Below are 17,191 nucleotides of genomic sequence, written 5' to 3' on the forward strand. Positions count from 1 at the left end.
CTGCAAGAACAGCAAATGCTCTTAACCACTGAGCCATCTCTCCAGCCCTGCTGTTGGTCTTTTTGAAATAGAGTCTCATACTGGCCTCCCAAACACTAGGATTGTAGGCATGTGTGATCATGTCCAGCTAACTTTATCCTTTTTTTTTTCCAGTTTTGATTTTGGTTTTTCAAGATAAGATTTCTCTGTGTTGACCTGGAACCCACTCTGTAGACCAGGCTGGCCTTGAACTCAGAGATCCTCCTGCCTCTGCAGGATTAAAGAAGTATACCACCACCACTACCTGGCTTACTTTTATTATCTCTAAGGCACCATGGATCATGGGTTTATTTCTGACAGGGCCAGCTAGCATCTTAACCAGCACATGTGACCAGGGACCCTGGCAGATCCGCCCAGCATCACTGAAAGGGCCTTTGGTGACGATGGAAATGTGTCGCTCTATACAGCAGAACCACCACTGGCTCACACTGCAGTGAGCACATGGAATAAGACTAGCACGAACCAGCAGACACCAAAATAGGGCCTCAGATTACCTGGAGCTGGTGCTACGGGCCACTGGGGTCCACCAGATGTCAGTGCTGGGAGCCAAACCCGGCCCCTCTACGTGAGCAGCAGTGCTCTTAACACTGAGCCATCTCTGCAGAGCTCACAACTGTCTGTAACTCCAGTACCAGGAGATCTGACACCTTCACACCAATGCAAATAAAATAAAGTTAAATACATTATTTTAAAAATTATTGAACTGGGGGCTGGAGAGATGGCTCAGCGGTTAAGAGCATTGCCTGCTCTTCCAAAGGTCCTGAGTTCAATTCCCGGCAACCACATGGTGGCTCACAACCATCTGTAATGGGGTCTGGTACCACAAGGACATATGCTCAACTATGTTCATAGCAGCTTTGTTTGTCATAGCCAGAACCTGGAAACAACCTCCACCGAAGAATGGATAAGGAAAGTGTGGTACATTTACACAATGGAGCACTACATAGCAGAAAAAAAAGTAACGACAGCTTGAATTTTGCAGGAAAATGGATGGAGCTAGAAAACATTATTTTGAGTGAGATAACCCAGACACAGAAAGACAATTATCACATGTACTCACTCATAGGTGGTTTTTAAACATAAAGCAAAGAAAGCCAGCCTACAAACCACAATCCCAGAGAACTTAGACAACAATGCGGACACTAAGAGAGACTTACATAGATCTAATCTACATGGGAAGTAGAAAGTAGAAAAAACAAGATCTCCTGAGTAAATTGGGAGCATGGGGACCTTGAGGGAGGGTTGAAGGGGGAAAGGGAGAGGCAGGGAGGGGAGCAGAGAAAAATGTAGAGCTCAATAAAAATCAATAAAAAAATAAAACAATAAAAAAGAATTTAAAAAAAGCAAATTCAATACCCGAAAACACTTGAGTCCACTCTCAAAAGAAATAGAAACAAAGCCTGGCAGTGGTGGCACATGCCTTTAATCCCAGCACTCAAGGCAGAGGCAAGCGAATCTCTGTGAGTTCGAGGCCAGCCTGGTGTACAGAGTGAGTTCCAGGACTGTTACAGAGAAACCCTATATCAAAGAAAGAAAAGGGAGGGTGGGAGAGAGGGATGGAGGGATGGGGTGAAGGAGGGAGGGAAGGAAGAAAAGAAGAGAGAAAGAAAAAGAGTTTGAACATGACCAGGCATGAGGAATTCAGAGTCATCCTTAACTACATAGGGAGTCTCAGATCAATCTACTAGAAGGAGACAGACAGACAGCTAGAAATCATGAGGCAGCAATGTGGCTCACACCTATAATCCCAGACCTTGGGAGATTCTAAGGCAGTTGGATTACCAAGAGTTCTAGGCTACCCTGGGCTACAGAATTAGGCTCTGTCTCAAATGACTGAAAGGAAAAGAATGCTAAGGAAGGTAATTCAGCTTTAGTTCATGGGACAGGTGTGACACTAGAGTCTGGGTCTTTCTCTTGGCCTCACCCTCACAGCCACAGGAGGGCTGCCATAACTCAAGTCGATCATTCCTTATGTCACAAAACACAAAGCAAGGAGAGAGGGGCAAGCAGAAAAACACGGCTCCCTTGCACCTGTGTAACAGGTGCCTGTGGCGGCCGGAGGTGTTGGATCCCACACAGCTGAAGCTACAGGTGGTAGCAAGCAGCCTTATGTGGATGCTGGGAACCCACCTCCGGTCCCCTGAGGTCAGTGTCGTTGTCCCTGTCTCCCCCGCCCCTGTCCCGGAGAGAACACTGTAAAGGCAAGAACTTCATGTGACTCATCTATGTCCTCAGGATCCAACAGGCTTCTCATATGCTACATGCTCAGCAAATGAACGTTCGTCAATTCTGAAGCCAAAGAAACTGGTAAGAGTCACTGTGCGCCCGGCTGTCCCAGAACCAGGTCACCTTTCTCCATTGCCATAGGAACGTACTATAAATGAGGAGTGTTCCAGCTGGTGCCAGAAACAGGGCTTGGATTTCACAGACCAAGTGGCCTCTCCCTGAATGAGGGTGGAAACCTGGGGGCCCCAGAGTTTGGCCATAAATAGCCTCGCCACTCTGACTTCTGCCTGACTCATTTGAGCAGATAGGGTGGGACTGCCTCCAGACTATGGCCTCCAGCACTGAGGACACGGCCATGGCTGGTGGCCAGGATCATGGAATCTACAAGGATAGGTCCAGCCAGAGTCCACATTCTCCCCAGCCAAGTCTCTGGCCAAGCAGCCTAGTAAAGCTCACACAGGAAGCTGAGGCTAATGAAGGAAACCAGAGGAAAAGCAGAGGTGAGCCCTGGCCCCAGGACATAGGAAGAGATCCTACTGGAGGCATTCCACTAGATTCTGCAACGAAGCAAGGCCATACCCCTGCCAGTTCAATTGGAGAACACAGGGTCTCGTGTGCCTTGCTGAGAGGAGTCACATTTGTTTTGGCTCAATGCAAAAATGTTCAGAATGCATCCCAGGGCTCAGTAAGTGCCTGTGACTAAATGTCCTGGCCTGGAACCTTGGGAAATCTGTTGGCTGGGCTTAACCTGTTCCCTGTCTGTTCAGAGTGGGCGGTTACTTCCCCTGTTGAAATTATACCTTGGACTCATCCTTTTACTAATCTAAAGCCTCTCTACCCTAACCCAGATGTTAATAGTGTGAACAGAGGACCCCATCTCACCTGCCAGGGCACACCAGCTTCTCCTACAGCTCTTGACCTACACTAGGTAGCAGGATAAAAACACAAACCAAGTGTGCTAATGCATGACCGCTGTCCCGGCACTGGTGGCTGAGGCATGAAGAGCAAGATCAAGAAGCATGCAGGCCAGGCAGTGGTGGCTCATACCTTAAATCCCAACACTCAGGAGGCAGACCCAGGGGGATCTCTGAGGACAACCTGGTCTTCAGAGTGAGTTCTAGGACAGCCAGGGATACACAGAGAAACCCTGTTTCGAAAAACCAAAAAACAAAACCATGTAGGGGCTGGAGAGATAGGTTCAGTGGTTAAGAGCATTTGCTGTTTTGGTTAAAGACCCAGGCTTGGTTCCCAACACCCACATGGTGGCTCACAACTGTCCTTAACTCCAGTTCCTAGGACTGCCCCACCTTCTAAGGGTGCCAGGCACACACGTAGTATACATACATACATACATACATACAAACATACATACAAACAAAACACTCATATACATAGAGTAAAAATAAATGTCTGAAAATAAATACTTAGACTACATGTAAATGCCTAGAACTGAACAAAAACAAAGAAATGTGTTCGATGACATGACTGAAGGCATCCCTCTTCAGTAAAATGCTTGCCTAGCACGGGTAAGAGCCTGGGGGAAGAAAAGAAGAAAGGGAGGAAGAAAGGAGGAGTATGAGAAGGGAGGGACATTTGTCAAAGGAATGGGTATCGAAAGGCTTGGAACTTGTGGGACTGGAACAAGAACATAAATGTGGTGTCTGGTGGCTTGGTTTAATGTCCTCGTTTTATGACATAACCACTCTGAGCCTTGATGTCCTATTTTTGTTTGTTTGTTCCTGGGCCTATCTTTCTTCATTTCCTACTTTCTTTGTCTCTTTCCTTTCTCCTTTTGTGACTCGGGCGTGGTCGAGGATGACCTTGAACTCCTTTTTTTTTTCTTTTTTGCAACAGTGTTATTTCATTAGGCACAGAATTTTAAATGATCTCTTCAGTTTTCAGTTTCTCCATAAACAGGCAAAATGATGTGTGGCATTTAACATATTTGAGCTTGCCAACTGACTCACTACCTAGAAAGGGGAAATTGTCCCTAACATGTTTACCCAGGAGGTCAGATCATCTGCCGATCCCATCAACATGAACATGACATGAATACGAGCATGAATATGACATGAATACGAACATGAACATGACATGAATATGACACGAATACGAACATGAATACTAACATGAATATGACACGAATACTAACATGAATATGACATGAATACGAACATGAATATGAACATGAACATGACATGAATACGAACATGAACATGACATGAATACAAACATGAATATGACATGAATACGAACATGAATATGACATGAATACGAACATGAATACGAACATGAATATGACAGACAGACTGTTACCCATCTGCACCTTCATTCACCACAATCCAACAACCCCAGTTTAGGCCCAGATTCCACAGCATGTTTCCTGCCAACGGTTCTTAAATTTCCTAGAAGACTTTTATCATTACCTCCTGCTCCAGAAATCTGGGCTAGAAGCTTCTTGGGTATCACCAGCAAATGTGTTGGTGCTTGAGGAGAAATGTCATGAATGAAAAGATGATCTTGGCAGGGATTTCTTTGCCGTGATCTTGCTGAAAATTGTGTTGCCGTCAGGTTGGGCCACTTGAGTATTGGCAATCTCGTCAGCCATCAGGGCCCCTCGATGTCCTTCCTGAGTAGTGGCCACTGAAGAGAGCAACCTTGAACTCTTGATCCTCTGGTCTCTACCTCTCACGTGCTGGTGTGCACAACCATTCGCCTAGCTCTTTTCTGGTCTTTAAGGCAGGGCCTCGTTAGCACATGTTCATAGTGGCCCAAGTGCTGAGGGTCCAGGCATATGCTACCATGCCCAGTTAGTTCCTCATTTTAAAAATAATTTATAGGGGTTGAAGAGTAGGCAAAGAACACATGTGAATAAAATTTTCAAAACATAGAATTTTTATTTTATTTTATTTTATTTTGGGGGTTCTTTTTAGACAGGAACTCTATGTGTAACCCTGGCTGTCCTGGAACTCACTCTGTAGACCAGGCTAGACTGGAATTCAATCTGCCTGCCTCTGACTCCCAAGAGCTAGGATTAAAGGTGTGCACCACCACATTGGGCCCTAATAAAATTTTTACTTTTATTAAGACTGGAGAGATGTCTCAGTGGTTAAGAGCATCTGTTACTCTTGAAGAGGACCCAAGTTCAGTTCCCGGCACCCACTTGGCAGCTCACAACCTTAAGTCTACCTGCAGGGAATCTCACACCCTCTTCTGGACTCTTTTGGTGGCCATGAAAATGCACTTACAGATATGCAAGCAAAACACACACATAACTTTTTTAACTTTAAATGATTTTTATTTTTATTACTTTGGGGGGAGGATTTGAGGCAGGGTTTCTCTATGTGGCTTTGGAGCCTGTCCTGGAACTCGCTCTGTAGACCAGGCTTACTTTTATTACTTTTATGAATGGGGTGGGGGTATGTGCACCTAAATATGACGCCCTCAGAGGCTAAGGGCACTGGATCCCTTTAGAGCTGGAGTTGTAAGCAGTGTAAACTGCCAGTGTGGGTGCTGAGAACTAATTTCAGGTCTTCTACAAGAGCTCAGAATTCAGAGATCTGCCTGCTTCTGAGTACTGAGATTAAAGTAGACTACTGTCTGGTTTGTAGTACACACTCTTAAGTGGGATGACATCTCTCCGACCCCTACTTTTTACCCTAATTTTTTATTTTATTTTTATTTAGTGTACACATATGCACACCGTGTATGCATCGTGCATACGTGGAAGTCAGAGGATAATGTGTGGGAGTTGGTTCTCCCCATCCACCAGGTGGGTCCCCAATCTCTGGGCCTAGCAGCAAATACTTTTGCCATTAGACCCATCTCTTCAGCCCTTAGGTCCTCATCTTAAACATGGCATCTGTCTTGTAGGACGGTGAAGCCACTGTTTGCCTGTCTGCCATAGAATAGGTCTTCAAGGGGCTGGAGAGATGGCTCAGAGGTTGGGAGCGCTGGCTGCTCTTCCGGAGGTCCTGAGTTCGGTTCCCAGCAACCACGTGGTGGCTCACAACCATCTGTACTGAGATCTGGCGCCCTCCTCTGGCGTGCGGGAATACATTGAGGCAGAATGTTGTATACATAATAAATAAATAAATCTTAAAAAAAAAAGAATAGGTCTTCAATAAAGGCGTGGTAACACTTCTGCCGCTGGTCTCCGCCTGACAGAGTGAGGGAAATGGGAATAGTGGTAATACCCAGAAAAGTGTCTGAGTCCAAACCCTGTCCCTTGGTCTCTAGCCTTGGTATCTCTCTGAGCGTGTCACTTTTCCTATTCAATGGACTCTGATGCTAATTCTCTCAACAAGGCACTGTGAGGATTCAGTCCCTTCCCTAAAGCTGATGGAAAAGAGAAGGCTTAGGATTTCAATGCCTGTGAGGGGCAACCTTTAAGGACCTACTGACTTCACAAAGCTGAACAAAAAAATAGTTTCTGGACCCCTGCATGCTGACTAACCAGCAGAGACCCCACACTACTACACCTTGGAAAATAAAATCTCATTTTACTCCACCTGTACTACAGATGTGGAATGGAAGTAGCATTGAGTGAGATTCTACAGGCAAATGAAGCCTTTATTCTAATAGTCCCCCCAGGAACCATACTCCAAATATGTATTCACAGGTTCATGAAAGAGTCATATCAGGGTTATCTAGGACACAAGACCCTATGGACAATGTGCATGTCCGTGATGAACACCAACAGCACAGAACAAGATGTGAGCTCCCTAACTGGCAGACATCATTCTGTGCCCTGATATTTGCACCCAGCCCTGGACCAGAAGGAAGCAGAAAATACTTGCTAGAAGGATGAATGAGCTAAGTAAGCATGGTGGAAACTGCCTGGAATCATGCCAAGGAGGCTACACAAGCACAAACATGACTGAGGGCCCACGAGAAGGCTCAGCAGGAAAACGTGTTTGCTGTCGAGCCCAGTATCTGAGTAAATCCCTTGGATCCACAAGCTGGAAGGAGGAAACGGACTCCCACGAGTTGTCCTCTGCTCTCTACATACGCATGGTGATACAAATGCATAAACATCATACACACATTAACATACAAAATAAGCAGGGTGTGACTTAAAAATTAAGAAACTGGGCTTAGTAGTTAAGGACGTGTACTATTTTGCAAGAGGACCTGAGTTTAACTCCCAGAAATCAGAAGCTCACAACTGCCAATAACTCTAGCTCCAGGATTCAATGCCCTGGCCTCAATGGGTGCATACCCGTAACCACACATGTTATATAATTAAAATTTTAATTAAGAAAAGAAGGATTAGCACATTTGTTTAACATGGGCAAGTCCCTAGGTACAAGATACCAAAGCATGCTAGGCACTGTGTTAAGTGCCTTCCCTGGGTCATTTCACTGGCTCCTCAATACCACCCCTTGAGAGAGGCACATGGTTAATACCCTCGGACAAATGAGAACACTGAAACTCAGGTGAGGCTACTTACCTAAGGTCACGCCTGCCTAGTCTACACAATGAGATCCAGGTAAGCCAGGGCTACAGAGTGAGACTTCCTCAAAAAGAAAAAGATAGATGATAGATAGATAGATAGATAGATAGATAGATAGATAGATAGATAGATAAAAATGAACATAAATTTTAAGCTCAGATCTCTCAGAAGCAACGTTCTGAGCTATTCCTACTGCATAGCATATGACCTAGATGTCACAAGATACCTGGCACTGTAAAAAATAAAATAAATAAGTCAGATATAGTGACACTTGGGAGACTGGGGCAGGAGGATTGCTTAGACTAGCCAAGTATGGTTTACACAGGGATAACCAGGACTGCATAACAAGACCCATCTCAAAAGGTTATAAGTCTTTAACTTACAAGCACAAGCATATAAAGTTCTCTGATGTAAAACTATCAACAGAGGTTATCACTGTACAGTGGGTGTTTTGTTTGGATTTTTAGTTCTTATTGTTGTTGAAACATAGCCTTGAACTCCTCTTCCTGCCTCCACCTCGCAAGGTCCTATTGTATCTGGGCAAGTTCTCCACTATTGAGTCATATCTCAGCCCTGACTATGAATGACCTTCTTAATTCCCTGTTGTTTCATTCTGCAGAATATACGCTGTTTTTTTAATTTTTAAAACACCAACTTTAGTTTTCAAAATATACCACTGGGGCCTTGGAGATAGATGGTTCAGCAGGTAAAGCTGCATGATGGGCCTGCCACCTCTCTGCCGTGATGAACTGTACACACCCTTCCTTAAACTGACTGACAAGTTAAACTAACTGACAAGTTATCCATCACAGCAACGAGATACCTAACTTTACCTAGTCAGTGAAAGATTAAAATTCTTTGGCAAATAATTTTGTGCACTAGACCTTAGAGAGCCACATGACTTGCAGTAGAGATATTTAAAAACATCACTTCTAGAAAGGCAGTGGTGACACATGCCTTTATCCCAACACTGGGCAGGCAGAGGCAGGAGGATCTCTGTGAGTTCAAAGCCAGCTTGATCTACAGAGTGAATTCCAGGAGACAGCCAAGGCTATTACACAGAGAAATTCTTTGTATAAAAATAGGAACAAAAACAAAAGCAAAAAAAAAATCACTTCTGAGAGATCTGGGCTCAAATTTCCTTCTCCTCTTCCTCCTTCTCTTTCTCTTTCCTCTTTCTCCCTTCTCCTTCTTCTTCTTTTGTCAAAAGAATCTCATTCCATAGCCCTGGCTTGCCTGAAATGCACCATTAGATCAGGCAAGTGTGACCTTATGCAAGCATCTAAAGACCTAGTAGTTTCTCGGTTTGCTTGTGGGGAGATAGTGGTGTTGGGAAGTAACACTGCCACTGCACTACTTCCCAGCCCTAATTATTTTCATTAAATTTAATTATTGTGTGTAAGAAACACACATGTACAGAGGTCAGAGGACAACTTGCAGGAGTCAGTTCTCTCCCTCCAACTGTGGACTCTGGAGACTGAACACAAGTCATCAGGCTTGGCAGCGAGTGCCTCTACCTGCTGAGCCATCATCTCACTGGCAAGAGCCACAAGCATTTCATTTGAGTTCTGCAGATCAGGCCAGGGTTGGATTAGGCCAGGTTTTGTCTGTGGGGAGTCACATGATCCAAAGCTATGTGTGTGCAGCCAAAAAAATGTCTCCTTGAGAACAATGGTCAGAATAACAGGTCTTTGCATTCATGGGAGACCCAGACAGGGGTTCCATTTATGTCTGTTCCAAGCACAGAAGTCTCTCTGGCACCTAAGGGGCACAGAACACTCAGCTCAACTGAATAAATAACCCCAAATTAACTACATCCACTTTAAAACTGTTAAAAATCACATGGGGGGGGGGGGCTGGAGAGGTGGCTCAGAGGTTAAGAGCTCTGGCTGCAATTCCAGAGGTCCTGAGTTCAGTTCCCAGCAACCACATGGTGGCTCACAACCATCTATAATAAGATGTGGTGCCTTCTTCAGGCATGTAGGCATACATACTGGCAGAACATTGTATGTATAATAAATAAATCTTTAAAAAAAAATCACATGGGATGCATAGCAGTGTCTGTCTCCCAGAGGAAGAGACAGGGTTGGCTGACTTCAGAGCTCCAAGGACCCATAACAGAAAAACTCAAATTTCACAAGCCAGAATGAGCCTGGAGACCTTATTCAGATTTAGAAATGACAACTGCAATCATGAACATTTCAGGAAAGTAAAAAAAGGTCAGAGGCATAGCCTACTGGTCAATCTCCAAACACTCTCAAGAACCAAGATGCACAGAGCTGAGTGCCAGCCCTAGAGGGAGGGGCAGCAGGGCTCAGAAGTATACAATAGCATCTGCTCTCAGAGAGTTTCTAGATTGGAGGAACAGTTCAGTGGTACAGTACTTGCCAGTCATACATGGGACCCTGGGTTTTGTTGTGGTTTGTTTTTGAGATACAGTTTCTCTGTGTATCCCTGGCCCTGTGGCCCTGGGTTTGATTCCCAGCACTAGGATTGGAGGAGGGGCTTCTATACTAGATGCTTGAAATGCACTATCACCTTAGCTTTACATACTGCTTGTTTGTTTTTTTTGTTTGTTTGTTTCAGGGAGGGTTTAAGACAAGGGTTCTCTGTATGGCCTTGGCTGTCCTGGAACTTGCTCTGTAGACCAAGCTAGTCTCGAACTCAGAGATCTGCCTGTTGTGACAGGCTACCCCCCCACCCCACCTCATGCTGGGATTATAAACTTTTGCCACCACTAACCAGCCTACATGCATTATTCTTTAATCTTGGGGGGGGGAGAAGCATGACAGGGAGTATCATCCAAGACTGAGGCAATATTTCTCTCTATAACCAGAGAGAAATCAGTTCAACTAGAGTCAGAATCTTCTTAGCTGCAGGATTTAAGAATCGTTACTTATTCTCAGAGCTGGAGAGATGGCTCAACAGTAAGGAAAGCTCACTGCTCTTGCAGATGGCTGCAATTCAGTTTCGAGCACCCACACCAGGCTCACAATGTTGACTATAGCTACAGAAGAGGGGGCCACCCTCTTCTGGCCCTCAAAGGCACATACTCTCACATGCATATATATGCACATATACATAGTTAAAAATAATAGCAATTCCTGTTATTCTAGGCTTTGATCATGAACATTTATTTAAGTGCTAATATATACTTGTACCTTTTATTTCTTGATTGGTTGGTTGGTTGGTTGGTTGGTTAGTTGATTTGCTTGTTTTTTGATGCAGGGTCTTACTTATAGTCTAGGCTGGTCTGAAACTCAGCAGTTCTCCTGCCTTGGCCTCCTGAATGCTCAGGATTAAAATTAGCTTTTTTCCCCCTTCTTTTTGTTTTCTTACTTAAAATATAAATCTATTTGTATTTATGTCTCTGCGTATGGATGTATGCCTTTGTGTGCAGATGCTCAGAAAGGCCAGAAGAGGGTGTCAGATCCCCTGGAGCTAGATTCACGGGCAGTTGTGAGGCACCCCATGTGGGTACTTGGAATGGAGCTCAAGTTCTCTGAGCAGTAAGCACACTTAGCTCCCCAGCCGTCTCACCAGCTCCTCCCACGCTCATTTTGTACATTTCTCTACATTTTATTTGCAAAAACTAAGAAATAAAATGTATGCATTTCAAGTAGGAGAAACTCTCTAGTAAAGTAGGTCAAAGTATAAGATCGGCCTGAGAGCAAAGGTTTGTGTTATGGAGGAAAGGGGCTCCTTCATCATTTAGGGCTCCCCTCTAGTCACTCTCATTAAAAATCTCAGAAGCAGGCCTGGAGAGATGACTCAGTGGTTAAGAGCACTGGCTGTTCTTCCAGAGGACCCGGGTCCAATTCCCAGCACCCACGTGGCAGTTCACAACTGTCTGTAACTCCAGTTTCAGGGTACCCAAAACCCTTATACAGGCCAAACACCAATGCACATAAATTTTTTTTTAAAAGTGGAAAAAAATTCAGAAGCAGCTGAGCTGTTATGGTACACACATTAAGCAGACAGATCTCGGTGAGTTCAAGGCCAGCTTGGTCTACAGAGCGAGTTAGTCCACAGAGTGAGTTCCAGGACAGCCAGGGCTACACAGAGAAACCCTGTTTCAGAAAAAAAAAAAGAAAGAAAAAAAAAGATAAGGTCTCACTGTGTTGCACAAGATGGCTCTGAATGCCTGAACTCAAGACAGCCTCTTGTTCAGTCTCATGAGTACCTGAGATTACAGGTTTGCTCCATCCTGATCATCTTTTTGTTTATATCTTTAAAAACAAATAATCTCTGTGTAATGTATACCTTCCCCCCTTCGAATAAAACTTTAGACTTATTTTATGAGTTTTTACTGTGCCTTAGTATTTGATTTTTACCTTTTTATGTATTTTATGTTTGAGTGTTCTACTTACATGTATCCCTGCATGACAGAAGAGGGCATCAGATTCCATTACAGATGGTTGGGAGCCATCATGTGGTTGCTGGGAATTGAACTCAGAGGACCTCTGGAAGAGCAGCAAGAGCTCTTAACTGCTGAGCCCTCTCTCCAGCCCGAGTAATATTTTTAGTAATATTTTTCAATGCATCACAGATTCACTACTGTCGCTGTCAGTAAGTTCCGCCAAATTGGAAAAAGAACAAAAGAAAGAAGGGCATTTTCCTTGTGGTATCCCTCCCTCTTCCCCCTGGCCTGGTCTCCAAGGGCCCGAGCAAGTCCTGGCATGAGATCTGCACACACAATGGGCCTCTCTAAGCAGCGGACAGAGGAGTGTTGGCTGCCAGCTTACGCCCAGGCTCTAGTCACAAACATATCCCTGTGGCTAAAAACAGGCTCAGAAGATCTGTGCAAATCCCTGACTTAGCAGGAAGAAAAAAAGTTCTAGGAGGCATGCTGGGGTGTCTGAGGCCCAGCTGAACCCCCAACTCAGGCCTGGGAAAGAAGGCCTACCTATGGGAAACACCTAGAGATCACTGGTGACACCAGTCCTTACTGGACATTCCTGAGGATTCTATATCCATCAAGCTGCCTTGCCAAGTTCACATTCAAATGACAGACCAGCCTTCGATGACTCTTCCAAGAAGCCTTAGGAGTCAGTTAGGGAATGGGGAAGTCGCAAACAATGTGGCCAGTGACTAGGTTCTCAGGGAACCTAGGCCCCGGCAAGATCCTAAGAGCCCTGGTTCCAAATAGGGAAAATTGAGTGGCTAACTCACACAAACTCCTCAGAGTCTCAAGGAACAAGTACAGCCCAGCATCGTTCTGTCCTCAAGACTTTTCCAATCACTGCAGCAGCGCAGACTTGAGCCCAGTTCCCCACCAACACCCCTCCCACCCAATCAGCCTGTGGTGCTGCCTTGAAGGAAACGCCCCTCCTTCCAGGAGGCAGCTGGCCAAGAGACCAGGTCAAAACAGACCTCAGGGCTGAAAATAGAGCTCAGTGGTAGAGAACCTGCCTAGTATATGTGAGTCCTAAGTTCAGTTACAGAACGCCCACCACCACCACAGCACAACAGGGAGCTGGGAAAGAGAGGGAGAGAAAATGAGATTCAAGGAGGAAAACTGGAAAGCAGAACACAGTGATTAAGACATACAGCACACAAGCCGGGCAGTGGTGGCGCACACCTTTAACCTCAGCACTCAGGAGGCAGAGACAGGCAGAGCTCTGTGAGCTCGAGGCCAGCCTGGTCTACAGAGCGAGTTCCAGGACAGGCTCAAAAGTTAGAGAAACCCTGACTCGAAAAAACAAAACAAAACAGCCAGTCATGGGGCTGGAGGGCTGGAGTGAGCGCTGACAGTTCAGAGCTCATACGGCTCTTCCGGAAGACCCAAGTCCAGTTCCAAGCACCCTAGGGATGGTAACTCCAGCTCTAGGGAATCTGACACCTCTGGCATCCAAGGGTACCTGCGCTCATATATACAAACCCACATACAGACATACACCAACTACAAATAATATGATTTTTTTTAAAAGAATCCAGGCCAGGTAGTAGTGGTATCTGCCTTTAATCCCAGCACTCAGGGAAACAGAGGTAGGTAGATCTCTGTGAGTTCAAGGCCAGCCTGGTCTAAAGACCTAGTTCCAGGACAGCTAGGGCTGTTACAAAGAAAAACCCTGTCTCAGAAAAAAAAAAAGTCCAAGCATGGTGGTACAGTCTGTAATCTCCACACTCAAGAGATGAAGGCAGGAGAATCAGGAGTTCAAAGTCAACCTGGGCTACTTGAAACTACACCAAATAACCAACACATAAAATGAAGGGGGAGATGTTCCAAGTACTTTTGTTTGCTTGTTTTGAGTCTCATTGTGTGGTAGGACTTTGCTGATCTTGGACTATGTGTGCCAGGATTTCCCTCAAATTCATAGAGATTTACCTTTACCTCCAAGTACTGGGATTAAAGATATGCACCTCTATATCAGCTGCTACTATTCTTTTAATAAGAAGTATGAGTGGGTAAGTGTGTGTGAGTGTGTGTGTGAGTGTGTGTCTAGGACTGTGTCTCTATCGGTACGGATCCCTGGAGCTGGAGTTATGAGCGGTTGTGAACCACTGACCTGGAGGCTGGGAACTGAACTCCGGTCCTCTAGGAGGGCAACAAGTACTCTTCACCACCGAGCTGTCTCTCGCTCCCTCCCTACCTTACCAGACCTAGACTGTCCTAGCCAAGGATAACATTGAAGTTCTGATCCTCCTGCTTCCACCTCCCATCAAATGTCAATCATTCATCCTCAGAGCGATGTACGTGCTACAGATAAATTGCTCTCGTCCTAAAGATGAGAAGGTACGATTAGGAACATGGCTCCAGTAAACTTTTGCCATCTATAAACTAAGGTTTCGAACAGCAATCCAGGCACAGCGGCATATGTCTTTTTTGGTTGTTGTTCTTTTTGTTTTTGTTTTTCGAGACAAGGTTTCTCTGCGCAGGCTTAACTGTCCTGGAACTCTCTCTGTAGACCAGGCTGGCCTTGAACTCACAGAGATCAGCCTGCTTCTGCCCCCAGAGTGCTGGGATTATAGGTGCGCCACTGCCACCACCGGGCTTGTGCATATATCTTTAATCCCAGCACTTGGAAGTAAGAGGCAGGCAGATTTCTGTGAGTTCAGAGCCAAGCTAGTCTACATATCAAGTTCCAAGACAGCCAAAACTAAAACGAAAAGCTTCAAATAGCATAAACTAAAGAAGCTTTAACATCAGCTGTAATTGATCTATCTAGATGTGAGCAGTCCCAGGGGCAGGCTCCCACTAGCAACAATCAGCCATATCTTTGTGCCGTTTTTTTTACTTTACCCCTTCAAACCATAAGCTTAATATAAATCCCACTTTCTTTTAAAAAATACAATAAAATGTGATGTTTCAATTAATGTCAATTATTTTAAGTCACATTGCTGGCTATAAATATCAAAATAATAAAATGTCTGAAGTGGAAAGTCTCTCCATATCTGTAACATGTATGATCTTATTTGCTGATTGTGCTGTTAAAGTATAATTGATAGGGGCTAGGGATATATCTCACTGGATGAATGTTTCCTGGCAGGCAAGAAGCCCTGGGAATATGACTTTTTTTTCCTTTTTATTAGACTTACTCATTTTTTTATTTTTTAATGTCTATTTTGCCTGTTTGTAGGTATGTGCACCACTTGCATGCCTGACACCCCCAGAGGTCAAAAGAGGGTGTTGGATCCCCAGAGCTGAAGTTTCTGGAGTTTCAGGTGGTTGTGAACATGTGGGTGCTGGGAATCAAGCACAATCCTCTAGAAAAGGAGGAAGTGCTCTTAGTTGCTGAACCACCTCTCCACCCCAACTTCTCTCTCTCTCTCTCTCTCTCTCTCTCTCTCTCTCTCTCTCTCTTTCTTGAGACAGGGTCTCATTCTGTAGCTGTAGCTGACCTAGAACTCCTCTGTAGACCAGGCTGACCTTGAACTCATGAAGGTCTTCCTGCCTCTGCTTCCTGAGTGCTGAGATTAAAGTAGAGTGCCAGGATTCACTGCCTCAGACTTTGACTTGATTATACTACACATGTAAATAATTGATATACTTAAGTTTTTAAGAACTAACGTACTAAACCGGGCAGTGGTGGCGCATGCCTTTAATCCCAGCACTTGGGAGGCAGAGACTGGCGGATCTCTGTGAGTTCGAGACCAGCCTGGTCTACAGAGCTAGTTCCAGGACAGGCTCCAAAACCACAGAGAAACCCTGTCTCGAAAAAAAAAAAAAGAACTAACATACTACTAGACTGAGAAACAAAACTACTGTGCACAATGAAATAAAATGTATCAATACTAGTTATAGATGTTTATAGATGTGCCTAAAGTATCAAATAAAATAAAACTAAGCAGAAGTTGAGGTCTTGGGCCACAAGAATGGCAAAAGTGAGGACCTATCTGGTTAACTCAGAGATTAAGAGTGGATCACTGATGACCAATGTACATACGCATACATAGTACATAAACATACAGGCAGGCAAAACGCCCATTCACATAAGATAAAAACAAATCTTTAAAAGTGCCAAGCTAAGAAGGAGAACCCAAAGAAAAACATATAGGCATCCTCCTGAATATTAACCTTCATCAGGTGATGAAAGGAGACAGAGACAGAGACCTACATTGGAGCACCAGACAGAAATCTCAAGGTCCAAATCAGGAGCAGAAGGAGAGAGAGCACGAGCAAGGAACTCAGGACCGCGAGGGGTGCACCCACACACTGAGACAATGGGGATGTTCTATCGGGAACTCACCAAGGCCAGCTGGCCTAGGTCTGAAAAAGCCTGGGATAAAACCGGACTCGCTGAACATAGCGGACAATGAGGACTACTGAGAACTCAAGAACAATGGCAAAGGGTTTTGATCCTACTGCACGTACTGGCTTTGTGGGAGCCTAGGCAGTTTGGATGCTCACCTTACTAGACCTGGATGGAGGTGGGTGGTCCTTGGACTTCCCACAGGGCAGGGAACCCTGATTGCTCTTTGGGCTGACAAGGGAGGGGGACTTGATTGGGGGAGGGGGAGGGAAATGGGAGGCAGTGGCGGGGAGGAGGCAAAAATCTTTAATAAATAATTAATAAAAGAAAAGAAAAAGAAAAAAAGAATAGTTTAATAAAATGCAACCATTCTGTAAGTCTTAAAAAAAAATAAAAAAGTGCCAAGCTGGGCAGTGGTAGGGTGCGCCTCTAATCCCAGCACTCGGGAGGCAGAGGCAGGCAGATCTTTGTGAGTTCAAGCCAGCCTGGTCTACAAGAGCTAGTTCCAGGACAGGCTCCATAGCTTCAGAGAAACCCTGTCTTGGAAAAAAAAAATTTTAAAAAATGAAAATGGCAAAGGTCACCCAGGGTCCCAAAGCCTCTTTACTTCTATGGCGTCTTGGAAACCCCTTTGGGGAAACGTGGCAGGATCCAGGTCTGGGCCTGAGCTCAGCAGGTTTGCTGACCACGGCATTGTGCATCAGCCCCACCATCTCTAAGTTCCCAAGCTGGGCAAGAAGCCAAAGACACATTCTTCAGGCCCCCGCAGGCATGCAGG

The 17,191-nt window shown here is 45.0% G+C and overlaps 1 protein-coding gene and 1 pseudogene across 3 annotated transcripts in view; both read right to left on the minus strand.

The window, feature by feature from the left end:
* The window catches only part of Snta1 (syntrophin alpha 1), a 32,039-nt gene that overhangs the window by 9,869 nt on the left and 4,979 nt on the right, over positions 1 to 17,191 (minus strand). The gene's annotated exons all lie outside the window — the stretch shown is intronic.
* LOC142845233 (adenosine 5'-monophosphoramidase HINT1 pseudogene) lies at positions 4,594 to 4,873 on the minus strand (annotated as a pseudogene).

This window comes from Microtus pennsylvanicus, chromosome 2 (assembly GCF_037038515.1).
Source record: "Microtus pennsylvanicus isolate mMicPen1 chromosome 2, mMicPen1.hap1, whole genome shotgun sequence".
Taxonomy (NCBI): Eukaryota; Metazoa; Chordata; class Mammalia; order Rodentia; family Cricetidae; genus Microtus; species Microtus pennsylvanicus.